At 44.3% G+C, this 7,816-nt stretch overlaps 1 long non-coding RNA gene across 1 annotated transcript; it reads left to right on the top strand.

Annotated features, from left to right (window-relative positions):
- Positions 1–2,300: 2,300 nt before the first annotated feature.
- Positions 2,301–7,133, top strand: LOC147648705 (uncharacterized). Its single transcript, XR_015279991.1, has 3 exons — positions 2,301–2,572; positions 2,654–2,935; positions 3,729–7,133. It is a non-coding gene; the product is annotated as an uncharacterized LOC147648705 (long non-coding RNA).
- The last annotated feature ends 683 nt before the right edge of the window (positions 7,134–7,816 follow it).

Here is a 7,816-nt window from a genome sequence, read left to right as displayed (position 1 = left end):
CTAAATCGTCTTCTTCTTTCCCTTCTTCTTCTTCTTCTTCTTTCCCTTCTTAATTGCTACTACTATTTTTTCTTCTTCGTCTTACTCTTATTCTTCTTATTCCTAATTTTTATTCCTATTTACTACTACTATTTCTTCTTCATCCTATTCTTCTTATTCTAATTAATCTTATTCACTTGTTATGCTTACTGTAATTCTTATTCTTCTTATATTAATGACTATCTTCATCTTCTTATTCCTATTCATCTTCTTATTCCTATTCCTATTCTTATTCCTAACTACTACTATTTCCTAAACTCAGCTTTGATTTTGTGGAAGAATGGTACGAGTCAGAGTTCTGCAGTCACGTCAGTGGAGCAGCACCTCTGGTCTGTGCCCATTCTTCATGGATATAATCCCAAAGGACTGGTGTGGGATCCTTTCATGAGAGGAAATGTCCCGTGATGCCACCAGGGCAAGTTCAGACTCAATATCAGAAGCAGTTTTTCCCTGACAGAGGCGTGAGGCATTAGAAGAAGTTGCCCGGGGAGGTGGTGGAGTGGCTGTCTCTGGAGTGTCGAAGAGTTGTGGCCCTTGGGGATGTGGTTTTGCGGTGATGGCGGTGCTGCCAGGAGGCCGGTGGCACTGGGTGACTGTCGGGGTCTCTTCCCATCTTGATGACTCTGGGATTCACTGCTGAGCGCCCTGGCACCAATGTGCCCCATGGCTGCTGTTTGGGGTTGGCCACAGCGGTGACTCTGGGTGTTGGGGAGATGCCCCTGGCACAGTCCACAGTAGCCATGGCAGCTGAGGCTGCAGGGCCATGTCCAGGGCAAGGTGTGGCTCCCTGGGGCCCTGGGCCAGCGGCCATCTGTAAGCCTGGCAGCGGCGCTACTCCTGTGGCTGTGGTGCCCAGCAGGGCCAGCGGAACAGCGCCCGCAGCGCCCGCCGTGCCCGCCTGAGGAAGCCGGGCCGTTTGCTGGAGGGAGACGGCTGCTGCCTGAGGGCCTCGGGGACCTCGAGGCTGTGCAGGGCAGGCCCCAGGCTCTGAGGCCCTGCCTCAGGCCCCTGCTGGGCCATGGAGGCTTGGCCGTGCAGGGAGGAAAGTGAGGCACGGAGTGACTCCGGTGCCTGGACCTCAAGCCAGGCCTCCCGAGGGACAGGCACTGGCAGCCCGTCTGCCGCAAGAGCTGCCAGGCTTTGGGCCCTGCTTTCTGCTTCACACAGCTCGAGGACGCTGACTTTGTCCAAGCTGTCCTCCTCCTGTGGCAGGGGGGTGATCCCAAAGCTGAGGATGCTCACATATTCATAGCTGTCCTGTGTGCTGCTGTTGTCTTCCTCGGTGGAATCGTCTAGGCTGCTGGAGTCCCCGTCCAGGAAGTCTCCATGGCCCAGTTCGCTGCACTCTTCCGAGTCGTACCAGTCCTGGCAGCTGCTGACCTCTTCCTGGGACAGCTCTGGCTCTGCTTGGCACTCCTGGGAAGACTCACTCTGGGTGTATTGTTCCCAGTCTTCATCATACTCAGCTGGGGTCCCCTCCTCACTCCCTTCCTCTGCTAGGAGTGACCTCCCCTCAGCGACAGCCTGCTGCTCACTGGGGCTCTGGGCTCCCGGCAGGCTGGGGGAGCAGCAGGTGCTGTGAGGGGCAGGGCCTGAGCTCTGTACCCCTGCTGATGGCATCTCCTCACTGGGGGCAGGAGAACGTGTCTGGTTCTCCTGGCTGTTCGCACTTCCTTCCCCTTGCTGGGACAGCTTTAGGTCACTCACCTCCTTCTCCCCTTGGGGCAGCTCCTTGACTGTCACCCTTTGTTGCCACTGGTAGAGGTGTTGCTGTGCCACATCTCCCCAGGGCACTCTCACAGCCACCTTCCCCTGGTGCAACTCTTGGTGACTCCCTGCTCCGTAGAGGCGAGGCTCTTGGGCCCGAAGGTCTCCCCACTGGGAAGGCTCGTCATCCACGTCAGGGTTCTTCTCTTCCGTGATGACCAAGGGCCCCTCCTTCTCCTCAGTGCCTGACTGTGGCCAGGCTGAGCCACCCACTGCCCCCACCAAGTGCCCGCTGAGGGCCTGGTCTTGCCCCCAGCTGGGCAGGGGGCTGGGTGGCTGGGAGCATTTGGGTTTTGCCTTGTTCTCCTCCATCTCTGAGATCAAGCGCGAATGGATCTCGGGAGCTGCTTCCTTCTGCAAGAGTGGCTCTCACGGGACTGGGCACCTCAGGGTTCTGCGCCGCTTACACACCCTGAGTCGTGGTGGGGCTCTCTGATGTCACAGGGGTCTCTTAGCACCGCTGAGTCACAACGGGCCACACCCAGTACCCCTGCAGGTAGCAGCTGAGCCCACTGGAATCTTCATGGCTGGTGCTTCCCGGGAGGCTCCCAAAGCTCAACAGTGTGAAAGAGTGGCTAGCTAACAAAGGTCATGTTCCCATGCAGCAATTAGCTGAGAAAGAATTAAACAACAGTGGAGTGAAGTTGGTATGAGATGTTGCAATGTCAGAAAGACCTTACTGATAACTGTGAACTGAGAACAGGACACTGTGATCAGAAGAATGTGGATTCAGCACAGATGAATGACCACAAGAAGGTGGAACTGGGTGGAGTTGTCCTTAAATGAAATATCCAATAATGAGCTTGCTTTTGCACTATGTAGGAGCCTAATTATTGATGTTATATAGGGAGTTTGGAGTTGCCAATAAATGAGACTTGCTGATCATTCATCTTGAGTGCTGCTTGTCTCCCGCCGAACTCATCAAATGGCGCCCGAACAAATGGGACCCTTGGGACCTTTGGGACCTTTGGGACATTAAAAAGCGAAGGCCACGGGAGTCGGCGACAGGGGACGGGTCCTCCGCAGCAAGGACGGCGAAAAGCAACGGTGCCGCGCCCCAGGCGACCTCAGAGGAGAGTCCTGGCCGTAACGTGCTGCCGAACCTTGTAGGGCTGCAACAGCGCTGACGGTAAGATGGAAAGGCAAGCAGCACATGATTTATTTACCTGCTTTTTAGAAAAGCCACAGCTTAAGGGTTTTGATTTGCGCAAGGAGCTCCCTGGACTTCTTGCTTATGGGTATGCTCACGCCTTTGCCTCCCACTGCTGGGCAAACACTCCTATCTGTGCTGCCCATGGAAAGAGGGAGGGAGAGTCAGAGAGAAGGAAATAATGAGAAAGAAATTCCACAGCAACGCTGAAACAACGAATAGAATCTGTTCAGTTACGGCAGGATGTGATATATCCTGAACTATTTGCTTCACTTTTGGAGTCACTCTTAACACTACAATCTTATTTAAGTTCCAACTTTGCTACCCTGGAGGAAAAGAATCCAAATTTAGATTGGTTTCCACCCAAATCAGGGGGACATGGGGGAGCACTGAGGTGTGCACAAAGAGCGGGGGCACCCCCGGGGCAGAAGCATTGCAGAAAAAGTTCCAAGGCCACTCTGAACAATTACAGAAACAGCTAAGCAGAAACAGGTGGCTCAGACAGCTTCAAAAAGAGACAAAATAGCCAAAAAATCACAAACTATATGGTACCTATTTCGAAATTCATCACTGTAATTAGAAGCTGATAAGCTGCAATGATCACCATTGTTAGCACCTGGCCATGAGAGATTTTCATGTAACATCGCTTGCTTTTGTAAAAATCGTGCCCCTTTTTTCCTCTATCAGTGAACAAGAGAGATTGAGAGAAACAACTGTATGTGTTAAAGTTAACTTTGTGAGGTGTTTTTTTGTTTTGTTTTTTTTCTGCGAGAGTATGTGGAGAATGTGAAGAAAGATAACAGCAGCAGAGAGCAGCAGCAGGGCGGGCAGTCCACCCCCCCCTCCCTCTCTAAGAAAAAGCACCAGGATAGTACCCAGTTTGATAAAAAGTCGTGATTCATTGGTTTTTTAAAATGTTTTTATATACCCTTTTAGAGTTGATTTTGTGTTTTAAGTAATTATGAGTTTACGCAGTTGTAGTTTTTAGAGTTTTCCTGGAGAAATTATTGTGTTTCTCTGAAAGTTTAAAAAGGCCCCTTTTCAAAAAAAAAGGTGTTTAAGGTGAATATTAACAGAAGTTACCTTGCAATAATTAGCCTTAAAACCTAAGGTTAAAATATGGTATAATTTATAGCTACTAAGAAAACCTTCCAATTGATGTTATCTACAAAAGATATTTATGGTTTGAAAAAATTAATTAGTTAAGAGAACTTTACTGTACAAGACAAAGTTAAGTTAAAGTATATATTACCCATTTGCTTGTTTTTTCCACAATTCTAATAGGGTAATTTCAATGTGAGTCCTTTTGTTATATAAAACACATATAACTGCATATATACCAATTTGGATTTTGGATTTTAGTTTAAGAATTAGACTTAATGTTTCTGAAAAGTGCTACAAAAGCTGAATGGCAACTTGCCAAATCCTGTGTTGTTGTGGTTTTTCTCTAGAAAAACTGCACTTTAAAATCCTAACCAATTTAAGCGTATACTAGGCAAATTCCTGTTTTGAATGAGTATTTTTAGTACCATTTGCAGTTATTGTGAGTTATTCTCAAAGCTAGATGACATAGAATTGTGATGTACTTGTTACATTTTTATAATCTTTATAGTGAATCCATGTTACTGTTATATTGTGTTTAAAAGGTATATATCAAACTTCTAGTTGCCTCTTTGTAGTAACACAATAAGTTATGTTTTCATTTAATATAGATTAAGTGTTAATAGAATTAAGAAAAGTCAAGTTTTATTATGTTTAGGCTTGAATGTTTTTAAGTTAAGTTTTATAACTTAGATATTCTTTTAAGGTTAAGTTTGTTACTTCCTTTTGTCATAAATCATTATTGTTAGGTTTAAATATTGTTTAATTTAAATTGTTTATGTTTTATTGGAGACACTTGTCTAAACTGCAAAGTATAGTTATTTTCCTAGAGAGATGAAGATAGCCACAACTGAAACAGCTGTGATAGAACACTGATGAACACCTGCTTGTGGATAGAAGTGAATGCAGTCTGTGACACCCTTGACTTCATCGGGAGTTCTATTGGTTGTTACAATCTCTGCAGTTTTGTTTGTTATAGCTTTCTTATTTTTCAGTGTTTCTAGAATTTTAAGATGTACCATTGCTGAGGATCAGCTGCCATGGGAGAGGCTTCAGATTAAACCAACTGCTGCATGGTTTAATTGGTCTGGTACCTGAGGCTTCTGATCATTTGCTTTGTACAAATGTATTTTAACAGTTTGCTGTGCTGTGAGCATCTCCTAGCTGCTGCTATTGAGAACCTTGTTTTAGAAATGAGTTAAGAGGCATCTTTCCAGTTTAAAGCCAGGCCCTGGCCAAGCCTTAACTTTACCTGAACAGAATGTTTGCCAGCAGATCCAGATGTTTTCTGTCCCAAATCAGTATTTGAGTCACTTTTTGACTCAGCAATTTGACCCTATTAATATGGCAGCTGGATCAATTTTGAAGTGGGCTTGGAGAATCATTTCCGGAGGTGGTTATCCAATCCTTCACTGATGATTTTTTGTTTCTGTTTGTTTGCTAACTATGGGATGCTGGTGCAGTGTTTTAGTAATTAATAGTAGTTTTATATTACATATCTTATTAATAATGTTTATGATTTAATTGATTTTTTAACTGCTATAGGTTCTTAATCCTTGTATATATGGGTTTGTGTTGATGTTGATGTTTATAACAGAAGTACATCTCATTTTTATTTTTTTTTAAGAAAATGGGGAAAATTGATATCCTAAAAGCATTTTGATTAGTGTAATTCATTAACTTCAAGGAGAGAAGTGTCTGTGTTTTGTTGGCAGGTTCAAAAAGGTCACCTCTCCATCTGACCAGACTGTCTGCCTCTGAACACACGAGATCCAGTGAACAGAGATGTCACCACACAGCCTTGGTACGCCAGACATGGATCAGAAGTGGAGCTGTCAGGACACAGTTGTGTCTGAGCACTACACAGACAGTTGCCAACAGAAATTTTATGTTGTTATTATGATGTTGTGTCTCTACCAATCTTTCAGTTTTCTTTTGTTTTAAGATTTAGAAGGATGTGAAGAACAACCTGAACATCAAAGCCCTCAGTCACCGATCAGCTGCCAGCTGACATCAAGGGAGCAGTGAACGTTCCAAGACTGAATCGTGTTAAATCATAGTCTGTTTGTGAAGGAAATTCAGTAGAAGATCTAAGAAAAGTGTAGAGACTCCATCTAACTGTATATAAAGCAAATTGTAGTTGTGTGTTTACCCTTTCAGCAAATTGCTTTCACGCTTAGACTACATATATACCAGAGCACCTGTGTAAAAAGTAGTTAGATAATAGTTTAATATAAAGAGTTTAGCCTGTATAGCAATTGTTATATTAGTATAAATTAGTATAAAGTATAAGCATTTCCCCCTTCAAGAGGTAGTGTAAGCATCTTTGAAAGTTCATTTAACGTTAAAGTTTAGCTGTGAGTTTGCAAGTATGGTGTCATTTACATGGAACAGACTGCTTATGGTAATTGTGTTGTGTATAGTCCTGACCAACTGTCTGCTAACTAACATCCAAAAGTGACAGAACATATGGGTCACTCTGGCACACTGAACTGGCCAAAGGTCAATGTGTCTGAGCCTAGCCACACCTGGAGATCCTTTTCACACCTGTCTCATAGGAGACCCTGAATGGGATCCTCAAGCAGCATTTGAAGGTTTAGTCAGTAATGAGACTCGACTGAATCAATTGGCAATGTTGCAAGAGTGCAATTGCACTGTTGGCTTCACATTAAGACAACTTGAAGCCTGTTGGCAAGCAAAAATTACCAAAGTTCTCAATGTTACCATAGGGCCCCCCAGAAGAATTAGATTTGTTAGGTTCCACCAATACCTCAGGTGGATGGATAATGTTTGAACCCCCGACAAAACGTCATTCTAACAAAGTAATGCAGCACTGGGCTGCAGACAACCCTATAGCTGATCTCGTTACTACACAGAGTAAAGCCTTTATTAGTGGTGCAATCTCACAGAACAATTACCAAAGTGATTACCTAGTTCCATATTCCTAATCTGTGGAGATAGAGCATGGAATGAGATTCCTGCTAATCCACATAGAAAACCCTGTTATTTTGGAAAACTTACTTTGTTTCCATCCAAGCTTACACCAATTGCTGAATGTAGCTGATAAAATGAAAAACATCAAAGAGTCAAAGTGAAGCCTGAATGAATTAAAACTTAGCAACTCTAAAAAGGCTCGCCTGTTAGACTAAGAAGGATTGAACTTAACATCCACAATGTTAAGTGAGCTTTCAGCCGATGTGAGTAGTGTATGTCTTGCAATATTACAAAATCGAGCCACAATTGACTTTTTGCTCTTAGCACAAGGACATGGTTGTGAGGAGTTTGAAGGCATGTGCTGCTTGAATCTTACTGATCATTCAGCTTCCATCCATGAGCAACTACAACAGCTTCAGGATGGGTTACATGCCCTGAAAGAAGATAGTGACCCCACTGGAAGTTGGTTCTCCAGCTGGGGCATCACTGGATGGTTGAGGTCTCTTGTGCTAGAAGGGGGATGGACTTTACTTATAATGTTAATGGGGATGAAAGTCTAAGTTGTGTGTTATCTTGGCTTCATAAGGGTATAGAATGAGTCACATCCAAAGCCTGGTTTGTGCAAAACGTGAAAGGGGGAATTGTTGCTATATTTTATATATTAGTAAAGGCCTGTCTGCACAAACCAGTCTTTGAAATAAGTCGTGATATTAAAGGCTAAAGTCCTTGAAACCCTCCTGCAGAAGAGAGAGTAAAGCAAAACAAAATCCTTGTGTACAGGAGAAAAAATGTAAACCTGTGTGTGTTAGCCAATAGTAACTTGCT

This window comes from Cyanistes caeruleus, chromosome 31 (assembly GCF_971803275.1).
Source record: "Cyanistes caeruleus chromosome 31, bCyaCae1.hap1.1, whole genome shotgun sequence".
Classification (NCBI taxonomy): Eukaryota; Metazoa; Chordata; class Aves; order Passeriformes; family Paridae; genus Cyanistes; species Cyanistes caeruleus.
This window is presented reverse-complemented; position numbering and strand designations above follow the sequence as displayed.